We start from the raw sequence: 17481 nt of genomic DNA on the forward strand, positions 1-17481 counted from the left end.
TTTTTTTTTGCGCCAGTGCAAATATAGGGAAGACCGGGGCTAACCTAACCCCTGGGTAATTCCACCCCTTTTATTATCTCAAAAAGATAATCATAAATAAAAAAAAAGAAAATACCGTTAAAGGTTTATTTTCTTAACAGTATTTTGACATACAATTAATAAGTTCGTTTTAAAATGATTGAGCTATAGCCAATACATTATTTTTGAGGTCTCTAATTTTATTTTTTCTCTTTACATTACACATATGTGTGTATATCTTTACAGAAATTCAGATAAAGTTATTAGTATAGACCTGGAGTTCAAAGCTAAATGTTTTTTTATTGAAGATATACGATAAGATTTTTTAGAAAAGAGGAAAATTTATTGTATCTTCATTAAAAGTTAAGATAAATCTTTAAAGTAAGAAATATCGATCGGAGCAAATGCGACCTCAAAAACTGGAGTAAAACCTACAGGAAGTATTTTTCATTGTTTAAAGGTTTTTGTAGTTGATTCTGATATTATGCGACAAAGAACGACTGCACATTATAAAAAAAGATCAGTATTAGCAACTGAAGTCGAGTTAAATAAACGTAATTCCAAAATTGTATATGGTAAACTAGCTGTGTGTGTGTGGTGCGTGCGGTGCGTGCGTGCGTGCGTGCGTGCGTGCGTGCGTGCGTGCGTGCGTGCGTGCGTGCGTGGCGTGCGTGCGTGCGTGCGTGCGTGCGTGCGTGCGTGCGTGGGTGCGTGCGTGCGTGCGTGCGTGCGTGCATGCGTGCGTGCGTGCGTGCGTACATGTGTGTCTTGAATTCTTGCAACATAATTTTTATGTTCTTGTAATATCTTATTATGTCAAATAAACTAAAAATATAGTTACATTAGACAAAGACTGCGTTGAATTAATCGATTAACAAAATTACTTATAATATGAGTAATTTTAACTCTATAATATAGTAATCGATCAATTCAATATAGTTAGATCAACCTTTATCATAGTTAAAAGAATATCTACAATGTCTATATAACTACATTTTAGGTGTATTAACTTTTTACTTTTAATTAAATTTTTTAGTTGAAACTCTTACATCAGATTGTTAAACAGACTAATTTTTATCTAATTTGATTCAATTATAATTGACGTAACTAAATCTATTCAAGTCAGAAGCTTAGTTCGATCTACTCAATATTTTTTCAGTGTAGCTGTTGATTGCCGCAAAAAGATTAAGATACAGATAAAAAATAATTTTTTTTTTTGTATTCTTCTACATTTCAACAATTATATCTTTGAAAAAATTATTGTTTTACAACATGTTTATTTTTTGTATCTGTTAAATAAATCTGTTTAATTTCTTAATGTTTCTGTTATTTTCTTTCTATTTTGTTAACTGTGCTGAAATGTAAAAATTCAAATAAAGATTATTTTGTACCACAAATAAGCCCGATTCTCATTTCACGTAAAAAACCCTAAATAAAACGAAATAATTTGAAAAGTTAAATGATCAAAAATAATGAGGAGTCGGGTTTACTCCAGGTGGTCAGATTTACGCGGGATTTTAAAAAGATTGACATTTTTATCATATCTCTGAACTAATAGATACTATATCGCCAATTATTGTATAAAAAGTTCCATCCAATGGTGCTTTATTTATTGCAATCCATTTTATTTTAAACGAGACCTAAATGTGACCTAAAAATGTTAGGTGGGTCGGGTTAGGCCTTTCGACAGGGTGATTTAGAATAACTCAGGTCCTTGCAATGACATATTCCTGAGTTAATTCTGAGACGATTTTTTTCTTTACAAAAATTTTATCCAAAATTTACTTCATAAATTATTAAAATAGTTACCAAATCACGGGAAGCGAAGTCTTCATTTGCTACTGCTTTGCTGTGACGGATAAATAATTAAAGAATAAATAACACTTCACATATAACAAATTCATACAGAGTCATAAGTCATAAGTTTTTTTTTTCTTGTCACACAATACATCAAATTTATTCACGCACTTGATCAAGTAATTTATAAATCTATTGATTTATTACTATTAATGACTATCGAATAATCATTCCGTGACTTATTTTTATTAAGAAACAATTCAGATTACACTAATTACGCAATTACAATAATCAGTCAAAAAATGTCTTTTATAAATGTATCACGTGTACCAATGCTTTTACAGATTTACATACACTCACACACGAACAAATCTATCTATTCGTTGCCATTAATTACTATCGGCTAATTATTCAGTGACTGAAAATTATTCGAAAAAGAAAACGCGTTTACACAACGCACGTAACGCGGAAACTCAATGTCAACAGAATGAGTCAAGGTTATGTTTCTTAAAGAACATTAAATCTGTCGATAATTGAAATCGATAAATCATAGTATCAATCTGATACCATGATAATGTAGAGTATTAATTAGTCGGCCGTGGAATCCTTCGAAGCATACGTATTGCTAACGTCCGAATGCACCAATTTTATTTTAGCTATGTATCAATCTATTTATTTAAAAATATTGTGTGACAAGAAAAACAAAATTTATGACTTATCGGTATAAATATGTTACATGTGAAGTGTTAAGGATGTATCGGACATACAATCTTAGACAAAAGTGCATGAAATTTGAAATACTTAAATATCTACGCCTAACGCATTGTAAATCTAGATGTAAGAAACTTAAACGATAGTTGGTGTCTTATTTTTACTCTTACAAAGGTATTTTTTACGTATTTGCGATTTTTTTCACTTATGAGTTTAAACTTTTGACAGTGAAAATGCACAATTATCTCAAGTTATATTTTATTTCTTTAAAACGGTGTAGTTAAGACAATTAAAACTTGGCAGATATTTTCGTCTATTCATATGCTAGATGTACAAAAAAATTCAAAACATTAGTACTATTTCTTCTATATTTTTTTAGCTGTTTTATCCATCAAGATCGTCCTTTTCCATAAGATAAAAAAAGATACCATGTAAAATTAGTGAAAATTAAAATAGTTATAACTCAACAACCGTTTAGTGGATGCGTTTTCAATTTTTTGCAGTACATTAAGGAAACTAAAAGAACAATTTCACAAATTTTTAGCAACTTTGTACCATTTTGAACTTCAGTCCGATACATCCTTAATGTAAAGTGTTTATTTCTGTAAAATTATTCATCCGTCGAGCAGTATGAAAACATCGAATTTGTAATCATCCGTGTTGGATGGTGAGCCACGCCGCCTCTTCCTACCTTCTGTATGTCTCCGTGATTCGGTAATTATTTTATTTAATAATTCAAAAAGCTTTGACAAAATTTTCGTAGACAAAAAATCGTCTCAGAATTAACTCAAAAATATATTATTGCAAGGATATCTGATAAGAGAACCTCGCAAACCCAAAAATTCTGATTTTAATGAAATTTGGCATAAATGTAGAGAGAGTAAATGCATGAATTTAAAAATTTTAGTTAGTGCTTATAAAAAGGTTTGAAAGGATAAAACCACCCTTCAAAGTTGAAACATTTTTGCGTTTTTTTCGATATATTTCGCAAACTAAACAAAATATTAAAAAATGTTTCATACAAAAGTTTTACAGCATAAATACCTCTATTTAACTATGCTATTTATTTTTTCAGAAAAAACTTTTTTTCAAAAAAATTCTTTAAAAAAAATTTTTTGAAAAAATAAATCGTAGTTAAATAGAAATATTTATGTTGTAAAACTTTTGTAAAACACTTTTTAATATTTTGTTTAGTTTGCGAGATATATCGAGAAAAAAAACGCAAAAAAGTCTCAATTTTGAAGGGTGGTTTCACCCCTTCAAACCGTTTATAGGAACCAACTAAAAATATCTAAATTCATGTATCTACCCCCTCTACATTTATGCCAAGTTTCATTAAAATCAGAATTTTCGGGTTCGCGAGGTTCCCTTGCGAGTCATTCTAAATCACTCTGTATATGCAGGGTGTCAGATAAAACTTTATGCAATGTTTATGAGCAGGTAGAGCGCATTAAACTGAACAGAAGTCCTCTATCGTTTTTCAATTTTTGTAATAGTTAACAAGTTATTGACTTGTAAAATTTGCTTTATTAGCCCGGCCTACTGGCAAATGCAAGCGCGCCGGACACCCGGCGATATGCCGTCTCCCAAGCGCTTGACCCTTAAGATTGTTAAGCGCGCGGGAGTTGTTTACAACAAGCGGCAATGGCTACGCACGCGTAACGCTGGATTCTCTCTTTGAGTTCTAATAGTTCCTGGCTTTTTAATAAAAATAAAATTTTTTATGATGACGTATATACGTGTACATACATGTGCACAAAAAAATATCAATTCTAATGCTTAAAGAGGCAATTACTAAATTTATTTAAACAATACAAAAATAAATAACATTTTTAATAAAAATATTTTTTTGGTGATAATCTTAAACGTCGTAAACTATTATAAATTAAAAAAAAACCGTTATCACGTGCTTAAAAAAAGAATTTATACTTCTTTAAATTCATTACAAAATTTTATCGATTAAAATCAAAATGACAACCAAATAAAATTTTTGTTTAACTTTATATTCTTAATTAAAAATTAAATAACTAAAATATTTATATTTTTAATAAAATTAATCCTTGTAATAGATTTATAATACACAGAGAAAATTTTATGGCAAAAATTACTATAGTAAATAGTAAACGCGGACCAAGGAGAAATTATGAAAATTTTTATAGTTTTTCCTCAAATTACAATTAAGAGACACGGTAGTGGCTCGCACCAAGTGAACGCGCAGCGCGAGCCCGACCGTGCTCTTTACGCGAGTACGCGACTTGCGAGTACTCGAGATTATTGGATCTCAGAAACGGCTAAATCGATCGAGTTCTAACTAGGCTCAATCGAAAGCTTGGGGTCAATTTGTATTAGAAAACTGCTCTTATTTTTCCTCTACGTACCTTATGAGAGGACGTAACACGACGCAAAGTCGAAATGTCAAAATTTCATGTAATATACGTCGTCGTCGTCAACCTTGTGGACATATAAGAAGCGAGAGAGGCAAGACGAGGAAATGTACCGTTCGTTGTAACATGTAAACATCTCGAGAACGGTTGGAGATACGAACTTGGGATAAGCACTATTATTATCAGATGTCTTCGGAATAATTAATTAATTAAACCTTGTAATATGTATAACTCGAGAACGGTTGGAGATACGGACTTGAGATAAGCACTGGTATTATTAGATGTCTTCGGATTAATTAATTAAAAATTAATTAATTAGTTAATTAAAGTTTAAAACATGCAAATCTCGAGAACGGTTGGAGATGCGAACTTGGAATAAACATTAGTATCATTGAAACACTTTAGAGTCAATGCTCATCTAGAATTAATTAATTAATCAATTAAACTTTGTAACATGTATATCTTGAGAACGATTGGAGATATGAACTTGGGATAAGCATTAGTATAATTTGATGTCTTCGGATTAATTAATTCAAAATTAATTAATTAGTTAAAGTTTAAAACATGCAAATCTCGAGAACGGTTAGAGATGCGAACTTGGGGTAAGTACTAGTATCATTGGAACACTTCAGACAGTCAATGCTTATAAAAATTAATTAATTAATTAATTAAACCTTGTAATATGGATATCTCGAGAACGGTTGGCGATACAAACTTGGGATAAGCACTATCTTCGGATTAATTGATTTATTAAAATTTAATTAATTAATTAAATTTTAAAACATGGAAATCTCGTAAACGGTTGGAAGTGCGTATCTGGGATAAACACTATACCTTTGGAAGACTTCAAAGAGTCAATACGTATCCAAAATTAATTAACTAATTAATTATTTAATCTTAAAATATGCAAATTTTGAGAACAGTTGCAGATGCGAACTTGGGATAAGCACTAGTATCATCGAGACACTTAAAATAAATAAAATAAATATAGATTAATATTCCTTACATTTATTTACAAAAATGTTATGATGACTCTGAATCTAAATAACTCACATTAAATATAAATTATGAATAAAAATTAATATAATTTTAAATTGCCTGTATTGGTTTTTTTCATTGATGTTGATGATGAGATGGATAGATGAAATGCTTTGTGCTGCGGAAATATCCAACTAGTGTTATTGATGTTGTGAACTTATCCTGTATTCAGTACCTATGATACTGACTACTTTACATGCTATCAATATAGTGCAGAATATATTACAGTATTCTTACAATATTCATTAGTGTTTATTTATTGTTTAATTATTGGTAATTATATATACTTTATATAGTTATTATATTGAACATTTATTTAATATTTTATTAATTTTGCTGTATTTTAAATTAAAATAATTTTATATATAATAATTTATATTTGTATTTAACTGCATACCTGCAATAAATAATGTTTTCGAGGTGATATATTCTTTTATATTTTAAGTAAAGAATAAGTGTTTTCTATTTAGTGATATAAGTCGATAAATGTCAGTCTGTTATTTTATGTTAACAAAGATAGAATAACGTTCATTTCGATTTATGTCATTAAATAGAAAGCATTCAATATAAATTTACTAAATATTCGTTCTATTTATAAAAATATGTCATAAGATAAAATTACGTTATAGCTTTGTGGATTAAATAAGATGCCTAACCACTACAAAATATGTAATATCCAAACAGATTACCTTTTTAAAAAAAAGCTAAAAAAGGGTGCCAAGTGTGTGTGTGCCCAGGGCAACGTCAAAAATTAAAAATAATTCGTAAAAACTTTCCGGATTAATAAATTTTTAATAAATGCGGAGCGCAGCTTAACCTTTACAACATTACTCAGGATAATGACCTTGATAACATATGTAAAGGACATTAAAATTGGAGATGACTCCGTATAAACTACATAATTGACATATTCACTAAAATATTTTAATAATTTTACCTATTCTTTTCTTCCAACTCCTTATTAACTTTTCGTTTAAATTTTGGCAGTAATTGTTGCAATAACTCTTTTACATTGTCACGGTCTTTAATTTGTGCTTCTTGTCCATTTTTATTTACAAAATGAAATGTAGATGATGTACTATCGTGCAATACCACCTGCAGTTGTATTTTTGATTTTCCCTCAGGTGATATTTTTTGCACTGCACAAACAAATCAGTAATTAATATACAAGTATTCATTTGTATGTATTGCTTCATTTTTATGTATTATTTCACTAAGATGTATAGTAGTATATACATGCCCAAACACAGTAAAAAAAGTTCTTACTTAAAAATATTTTCATTTTGAAAATGTTATATTTTGAAATAAAATTATATGAGTGTTAAAGACTAATTGTTTACATTAAAAAATTTTGTTGTTTTATCAAGAAAAATATATTCTCATTCTTCAATAATAATTTTCATAAGAGAAGAAAAACATACTGAATAGAAATAGCAGTATCTTCAAACTAAAAATTAGAATATATTATTTTTAATATTACTAATTTTTTAATACTATTACATTTATTTATAAAAACAATCATTGTCATCTCTAGATAATTATTATAATATTGAAACAAAAATATATTTTTCTAAATTTACAATTATCAAATTTTTTAACCCCTTTTGAAGCACCGAAGTATTCACTAAATAAATTTTTTTGAATGTCCGTACATAGTTTTCAGAGACACTGAATATAGTCAAAATTTCAAAATTCAACATGGTGGATTTAATATGGCAGACGAATTTAAAACCAATCCCACGAAAATAAAATAAATAAAGTAAAATTATAATTATGTGCACCGTTTCGCATAGTTAATAAAATATAATATATTATGTAAAATCCAAAGTCATACTTTTACTTAAAAAATTGTTATTTACGATTAAAGCACACAAACAATAAACTTTTATTCAAATAAACAAAATATAATGAGTTCAGTAATGCAAAGGAATAAATATCAAGAAACAGGTCAATACAACAAGCTAATAATTTTCATATCAAAAACATAATTTATTGACTAACCAAAATAAGGATAATAAATGAAAACAGACGAATGAAAGCTAATATGCAGATAATAATAAAAAACTTTTGAAACGTTTCGACTTTACAAAATCCTCATCAATCGATAAAAATACGTAAAATTAAACAAAAACTAAATATTTTCATAATGTTAACAACGGATAAACAATAAAAAACTTAGTCATAAACATATCGCCGAAAAATTAAATCATACAATTAAATTAGATTTAAAAAATACAAAATAACGCAAAAAGGGATGAAGTTCCAAAAAGCAAATACCTCCATTTTTTAACTGTATACACTTACGTATTTTTGACGCGCTGATTACAAATATAATAGCGAAAATTGGCGCAAACTCGATTTTCATGGCAAAAACCATTTTAAATGCCGTAAAAATTATGGTTTTTTAAAATTCATTTCTGTAAATAATAGAAATTTCAAAAAATAATTCAAATAAAAGTTGTAGATCTCGCTGAAATACACATTTTATATCGCATTGGTTTTTGCCATAAAGATGACAGTTTTTGAGAAAAACAACATTAAATGTTCATAACATATCCTATCTCTGTGGCATAAAACAAGGATAAACTTCCGAAAACGACATACCTTCAATTTTTTTGACACTGTATTCTTACGTATTTTGGTGCGCTAATTACGAATATAATAGTGAAAATTGGCGCAAATTTGATTTTCATGGCGGAAACCATAAAAAACAATACAAATCACGGTTTTTTTCCATTTATTTCAATAAATAATGGGAAATATCGAAAAAGATAAAGAGATTATGAAATCTACAACTTCGGATAAAAGTTGTAGATCTCATAAATACACATTTTATATTGTATTAATGTTTGTCATAAAAACAATAGTTCTTAAGAAAAACAACGTTAAATGTTCGAAACTTCATATACCTCATCCAACACAAATCAACCGACACTTCTTCGCTGTGGCCACACATACACGCGGAGGGGTGCAAGAAAAGGCTTTGCCTCCCCCCCCCCCCCCCCGCACCCACTCCGCCGGTAGAGGTGCCCTGAAAAATCGCAAACCCATGTAATACAGTACAAGAGTGGACCTCGCTATGCGTAGAAAATCGCAAACCCATGTGGTACAGTAAAAGAGTAGACCTTGCTACACATAGAAAGTCGCAAACCCATATAGTACAATACGAAGAGCAGACACTTTTTCGCTGTGACCACACACATACACACGCACGAGCGCGCACGCACACACAGGAGGCAAGAGGGGGGGTCTTTGTCCCCTTTCACATCCACCCCGCCGATAAAGGTGTCCTAAAAAGACGCAAACCCATCCCTGTTCAAAAAGTACGATAGAAACTGATACAAACATATAAAAATTTGATAGAAATTTAATATAATTTTATCTGAATTTATCGTTTCTATCGGACTCTAGATTTCCTGCCAGATAGAAAAATTATAAAATTCTATCGTTTCTTATCGTATCTGAAATAAACGATTAAAACTTTATCTGAATACGACTACTTTTCTATATGATCCTATCTACTTATCGTACTGAATATGAAAATTACGATTCAAGGTCTATAAGACTCTATATGAATTAATCTGAAATTGTTCCTATACGTTTCTATCAGATGTATTCCAATTTCGGCGAACATAAAATTCTATCGTTTCTTATCGTATCTGAAATAAACGATTAAAACTTTATCTGAATACATTATTTTTCTATATGATCTTATCTACTTATCGTACTAAATATGAAATTTACGATTCAAGGTCTATAAAACTCTATATGAATTAATCTGAAATTGTTCCTATATGTTTCTATCAAATATATTACCATTTCGGCGGACATAAAGTTCTATCGTATTTTATCGTACCTAAATTAAACGATTAAATCTTTATCTGAATATGAGTACTTTCCTATACAATTTATCTGGCTATCTTACTGAATATAAAAATTATGACGTAAAGTCTATATAAATTAATCTGAAATTGTCCCTATACGTTTTTATTAAAAATATGTTATATACTATAATAGTTTTCTATCATTGTCTATATAATTGGAGATTTTTAAACAGGAAAAATTATTTTGCAATTTTGCCGAACATAACATTTTATCATTCTTTATCGTGTCTGAATCAAACGATTAAAACTTTATCTGAATAATTTATATAGACTTTAAGTCGTAATTTTTTTTTTCAATAAGATAACCAGATAAGATAATATAGAAAAGTATCCCTATTCAGATAAAGTTTTAATCGTTTAATTCGGATACCATAAAGAACAACAGAATGTTCTGTCCGGCGGAATTATAAAATAACACAGACACACAAAAAAAAGCTTGCATTTCTTGCTTTCTTAGCTTGCATTCTTGGCTCGCATTTCTTAACCTCAAAAAAAATTTTTTTTAAATGTTGGTCTGGCGGACCAGACTATATAATCAGTCAATCCTTATGTATTTTGACCCGCTAAATCCAAATCCAAGGTCAGAATAAAAAAGTTAAATATAATAGGAAAAGGGAGTGAATTTTCTACACTATTCATTCACAGAAGCTCAGACTTGTTATAAGTATTGAATTTTCCCCGGATAATGTGCTTACGCAAGCTTGCACGCTCCGAATTATACATTTAAGATCTAAGCTGCTTTTACAAGGTGTTTTTTTGAGGTTAGAAAAAAATAAGCCAATTTAGTAATTCTGACCTTGAATTTCGATTCAGCGGGTCAAAATACATAAGGATAAACTACTCTGGTCTGCCAGACCAACATTTAAAAAAATTTTTTTTGAGGTTAGAAAAAATGAGCAAATTTAATAATTCTGACCTTGGATTTGGATTCAGCGGGTTAAAATACATAAGGATAGACTACTTTGGTCCGCCGGACCAACATTAAAAAAGTTTTTTTGAGGTTAGAAAAAATGAGCAAATTTAGTAATTCTGACCTTGAATTCGGATTCAGTGAGTCAAAATACATAAGGATTGACTAGTCTGGTCCGCCGGATCACTTTTTTTGTGTGCCTGTGATAATTGTTCCTCCTTGAAATATCTCCTATTATAAAGACAACGATAGAAAACGATTATTGTTCCATAACATATATTTGATAGAAACATATAGAGACAATTTTAGATTAATTTGTATAGACTTTAAATCGTAATTTTTCTATTCAGTAAGATAATTAGGTAAGATTATATAGGAAAGTATCCATATTCAGATAAAGTTTTAATCGTTTAATTGAGATACGATAAAGAACGATAGAATTTTATAAATTTTCTATCAAATTTCTATATGTTTCTATCATTTTCTATCCAACTTTTTAGTTAGTACGCGGCGCCGCCGATAGGCTGGTAGGCGATTACTCTCTCGTGAGTCAAATGCAGCCGACCCGCTATATAAAGACCACCCGCAACACGATTAAGACAAGCAATAATCAGTTTCTTTCGCTACGAGAGGACGATGTGGAAGACGACTGCCACATTACTTTTATAATTTACTCATTTTAATTGAGTAAACGATTCTGTACAAGAAAAGTAAAACGTTTACATTTTTTGACCTAGATTTACGATAGGTAATCTATACGAAAAATATGATACAGAAAGATAAAAAGTCTATCATAAGTTTCAGATAAGCAATCTAATATTTGCGAACCAAAAACACGATAGAATACGATTAATTTATATAAAACATGACGATAGAAATTGATTAAAAACGATAGGTAATCTATACGAAAAATACGATACAGAAATATAGAAAGCCTATCGTATATTTCAGATAATTAATCTAATATTTACGAACCAAAAACACGATAGAATACGATTAATTTATATAAAACATAACGATAGAAATTGATTAAAATCGATAGGTAACTATATAAAAAATACGATACAGAAATATAGAAAGCCTATCGTATATTTCAGATAACCGATCTAATATTTACGAACCAAAAACACGATAGAACACGATTAATTTATATAAAAAATGACGATAGAAATTGATTAAAACCGATAGATAACTATATGAAAAATACGATACAGAAATATAGAAAGCCTATCGTATATTTCAGATAACCGATCTAATATTTACGAACCAAAAACACGATAGAACACGATTAATTATATAAAAAATGACGATAGAAATTGATTAAAACCGATAGGTAACTATATGAAAAATACGATACAGAAATATATAAATCCTATCGTATATTTCAGATAACCGATCTAATATTTACGAACCAAAAACACGATAGAACACGATTAATTTATATAAAAAATGACGATAGAAATTGATTAAAAACGATAGGTAACTATATAAAAAATACGATACAGAAATATAGAAAGCCTATCGTATATTTCAGATAACCGATCTAATATTTACGAACCAAAAACACGATTCAATTAGATAGAACTTTTTCTTATCTGATTCTATCAGATTTTTTGAGCAGGGATGTGGTACAAAAAACGGGCAAATGAAGGGCTTTGCCGCACACCCTTCTGTTATTAACTAATAAAACTCGAATTGTGTTAAGTGAGTTTTATAAAGTTTTGAACATTTAACGTCGTTTTTCTAAAAAACTATTGCCTTTATGGTAAAAATCAATAGAACATGAATTTCGATTAGATCTACAACTTTTATCTGAAGTATTTTTTAAAATTCCCATTATTTGCAGACATAAATGAAAAAAAACCGTGATTTTTGTTTTTATGGTTTTCGTCATAAAAATCAAATTAGCCCCAATTTTCACTATCATATTCGTAATCAGCGCGTCAAAATACGTAAGTATACACAGTTTCAAAAAATGAAAAGTATTCGCTTTTCAGAACTACATCCGCAAAAAGTATTACATATTTGACGGAAAAACAGACCAATGTGAACTTAGCACCTAAATAAATAAATAAAAATCCGACAACACAGTTCGTTTGTACCTGTTCGTACCTGTTCGTACCGCACTTTATTTCGTTTGTACCTCAAAGGAAAAAAAATGCAGGTTAATTAAAATAGTCAGCACCCAACATTAAGATATTTTAATTTCACTAATGCCATTCGAAAAAGAATCGTTTGTACCCGTTTGTACCTCCGTTAAAATCGTTTGTACCTCAAAGGAACCAGAAGTACAGGCCTTTCAAAATTCGCTCAAGAAGTAATTTTGACATTTTTTGAGATATTGCGAGGCGGCCAACGCCACTCGAAAGAGTTCACATAGCACCCGTTTGTACCTCCTTCGTTTTCGTTTGTACCTCGAGAGGAGACCGGAAGTACAACCCTTTTCAAGTTTCGACGCAACATTAATACGGAGTTCACATAGCACCCGTTTGTACCTCCTTCATTTTCGTTTGTACCTTAAAAGGACCAGAAATACAGGCTTTTCAAAATTTGTTCAAGAGGTAATTTTGACATTTTTTGAGATATCAAAAACGGCCAATGTCATTCGAAAGAGAATTGTTTGTACCCGTTTGTATCTTCGTTAAAATTGTTTGTACCTCAAAAGGACCGGTAGTACAGACCTTGCCAATACGGAATCTCGGTTGTTTTTTAAGGTACCGCGAAATAAACGTTATAATAATCTGTATTATTCGTATAAATTAAATGTAGACGCATGCTCTGTATATAGGTACAAATATGCAAAAAGTGCGCGAAATTAAAATGTGTATGTATTTAATGAGAATCTCGAGCATCTCGTTTTGCGTGGAAAGTCGTAAACCTATGTGGTGCAGAGAATGCTTCGCTCGCTCGCACGCACGCACGCAAGCACGCACGCGCGCGCGCGCGCGCGCGAAGCATTCTCTGCACCACATAGGTTTACGACTTTCCACGCAAAACGAGATGCTCGAGATTCTCATTAAATACATACACATTTTAATTTCGCGCACTTTTTGCATATTTGTACCTATATACAAAGCATGCGTCTACATTTAATTTATACGAATAATACAGATTATTATAACGTTCATTTCGCGGTACCTTAAAAAATAGCCGAGATTCCGTATTGGCAAGGCCTGTACTTCCGGTCCCTTTGAGGCACAAACAAAAACAAAAGAGGTACAAACAGGTGCTATGTGAACTCTTTCGAATGGCGTTGGCCGCTTCGCAATATCTCAAGAAATGTCAAAATTACTTCTTGAGCGAATTTTGAAAAGGCTGTACTTCCGGTCCCTTTGAGGTACAAACGAAAACAAAGGAGGTACAAACGGGTGCTATGTGAATTCTTTCGAATGGCGTTGGCCGCTTCGCGACATCTCAAGAAATGTCAAAATTACCTCTTAAGCAAATTTTGAAAAAGCTATACTTCCGGTCCCTTTGAGGTACAAACGAAAACGAAGAAGGTACAAACGGGTGCTATGTAAACTCTTTCGAATGGCGTTGGCCGCTTCGCGATATCTCAAGAAATGTGAAAATTACCTCTTGAGCGAATTTTGAAAAGGCTGTACTTCCGGTTCCTTTGAGGTACAAACAATTCTTTTTCGAATGACAGTGAAATTAAAATATCTTAATGTTGGATGCTGACCATTTTTTATTAACCTGCATTTTTTTCCTTTGAGGTACAAACGAAATGAAGTGCGGTACGAACAGGTACAAACGAGGTACGAACGAACTGTGTTGTCACATTTTTTTATTTATTTATTTGGGTGCTAAGTTCACATCGGTAGAAAACAGATAATATTTTTTTGTTTGTTGGCAAAACAACCGGAGTTTCTCTCATTCCATAGCAAAAAAAAAAACGTAGAGTCAAATCGTAAACGTAAAACTTGAGGATAATTCCAGTCAAAATTATTAGAAAGATTAATGTTGTCAATAAAAATGCACCTTTGCAATAATTACAGGTGATGTTATACCAGAACAAGAGAACATTATCAAACAAAGCGTACAAAACATGAACCATTCGACAGTCAAAGGCGAAGTTTTATTCACACGTAACTCACCTTTGGGTCAAATTTTTACTATATCTTATATAAAAACTTTTTTACGATATTCGTTGCCTTATCAAATATTGTACTTTTTCAATATTTTAGACCATTATTTTAAATACAAGATGTAAAAATTTCCAATTTCTGACTTTAAATTTGAATTCAGTGCATCAAATTACTTATAATAAGATAAAACTTTCAAAAAACTAAAAGCATATTTTTATACTTTAATCAAATATATTCGTGGTAATCCTGAGTACCGCGGTGCTTCAAAGAATTAAAGATTAAACTATTGTTTAATCATTATAAAGAAGAAAATATGATTGAGTATATGTAAAAAAAATGATTATTAAATAAATATATTAACTTTAACTTGAATCTGATGTTTTTTTCTGTGTATAGCATATACCTAAGTTAAAACATTTATTAACCTGATTACACCAATTTTGTACATATTTACACAACTTGTTGAAATCTTACGTTTATATCACCATATTTATGGCTTACAGACACAGTATCCCTGTTATCAAGCATCCACGCTATTCGCTCATTCATTACGTACAAAGTACCATCTCCTTTTTTATAACGCTTGATTCACTTGCATCAGGACATCTTCTGAGGATGTAGTCATTGTGGTTGTTAAGTATAATTCAATTCTTTAAAAATAGTAGATACAATCCTATAAAAATTTATTAAAAGTTTATTAAAACTAATCTCTCTCTCTCTCTCTCTCTCTATATATATATATATATATATATATATATATATATATATATAAAATACATTAGTTAAAAAAACTCTGGCTAAGATTATATTTTTTGCCATAAATTATTTACAGTGTTTTAAGATGCTTATAGTATTATTATTAATATTCCTATCTTGAAAAGGAGATGTTATAATAATAAATATGCAATGCATTGTTTTCTTTCAAATTTTTCTAACTTTATAAACTTGTATAGTTTCACGTGTAGAAAAAATCTTCCTGAAAAAAAAATTATCTCAGAAGTTTCCTTTTTCCTTTATTTTAAAGTTTTGATGTCTGTATACATATAAGTAGAAACGTGATAACTTATGGTTGTAAGGTTACTGCACATGCCCTTTAATGTTAACTTTTATAAATGAAATAATTTTTTTCATATTTTGTGCATACCTTTTATATACTGCAATTTAAAATAAAGTGTAAAATTAGTTATTCAGTTAAACAATTTAATAACAATTTTTGACTTTTTATTCGAGATGTTATTGGCGATGCTAAATTGTGGTCCAAATTTATACAACAATCACAAATTATCTAATTAAAATTATATAAAAAATAATTTTATTTGTAAATAAACCAAAGAATATATTTGCTAGTATTAATTAATAAATATAATTTTCAATCATAAATTACTTATTATAATTTTCTTACAAATTATAATATTATATTTCTACTTACTGACATAAAAAAAATTAGGTAATTATTTACATTAGCGATTCCTCACCAATTATATAGCATATTAACAATATAGCATATTAACAACCCAATGAGCAAAGAAATATTTTTTAAATATTTATTAAATATTTAATTGTAATAAATTAACATTTAAAAAACGTTTTTAAACCTGGTTTTTGTTCACTTTTTTTTTTAACCAAAACATTAATATTTAATAATCACTTATTTAATATTAAAAAAACTTTTATTAATATTTAAGAAAAACAAGGTAATTATGCAGATAGAGGGCAACCTCACCGATTTCAATGACCTTCAAATATGTTGTCAAGGTCATCATTCTGAAAAAACTTTTCCCTATACATGTTACCACCGCTCAAGCTTAGTTTTTGTGTTATATACAAAAAATTATAACAAAAAAATTTAATAAATGCGATACAGATAGCTCCGATAACCTTGACCATAACATGTCAAGGTCACCCTCCTGAGTGACCTTGAAAATATTTTAGCCGTCGCTCGTGATTTATTTGAAAGTTTACAACAAAAAGTTACACACCATTCCTGCCGGTGCGATAATATGTGCATATATTTATGAGGATCCTGTTTTGTGTGAATAGTTGAAAAATGATGTGGTACAGCAGAGAACACGTGGGCGAGGGAGAGGCTCCGCCCCTTCCCCTGCACCCCTTCCCAGTAATTTTTCTTAACTCTAACCCACCAATTTTATGTCGCTATTTGGTTAATGCAAAAACATTGGAAACAAACAGTGTGGAAAGTCGCAACCTATGTGGTATTCTACAAGCGTCGATGTCGTTTACTTTACGTAAGGCACTGATATCATGTATCGTATTTATGAAACGTAAAGAAAACGACGTCTACATTTGTACAGTACCACATAGGTTTGCAACTTTCCACGCTATTCGTTTCCAATGTTCTTGCATTAACCAATAGCGACTTTAAAATGTTTGGGTTAGGTTAGGTTATGAAAAATCACGGGAAAGGCGTGCAGGGAAGGGCGGAGCTCCTCTCCCGCCTACTCGTTCTCTATATAACCCTTTGCGAATTTCCATGTTTTAAATTTTAAGAATAATAATATTTATTAAACTTTTCCGTCAACTTTAACTGTTAATATCTCCCTTTGCGGGACAGAGCGATGCTTTTTCTGCCAGATTCGTTCGTTTTGTGTGGTGAGGAGTGAGTTCTCCTTAAGTATTACCAAAACGTTCTA

The 17481-nt window shown here is 30.2% G+C and overlaps 1 long non-coding RNA gene across 2 annotated transcripts; it reads right to left on the reverse strand.

Annotated features, from left to right (window-relative positions):
- Window positions 1-6720: 6720 nt before the first annotated feature.
- Window positions 6721-15506, reverse strand: LOC118648186. Of its 2 annotated transcripts, none has more exons than XR_004965191.1 (2): window positions 15332-15506; window positions 6721-7087 (listed from the first exon to the last, which is right to left on the reverse strand). It is a non-coding gene; the product is annotated as an uncharacterized LOC118648186 (long non-coding RNA). The 2 variants fall into 2 exon arrangements; XR_004965192.1 differs by lacking the exon at window positions 15332-15506 and adding an exon at window positions 15256-15302.
- Window positions 15507-17481: the final 1975 nt, after the last annotated feature.

This window comes from Monomorium pharaonis, unplaced genomic scaffold (genome assembly GCF_013373865.1).
Source record: "Monomorium pharaonis isolate MP-MQ-018 unplaced genomic scaffold, ASM1337386v2 scaffold_27, whole genome shotgun sequence".
NCBI classification, from domain to species: Eukaryota; Metazoa; Arthropoda; class Insecta; order Hymenoptera; family Formicidae; genus Monomorium; species Monomorium pharaonis.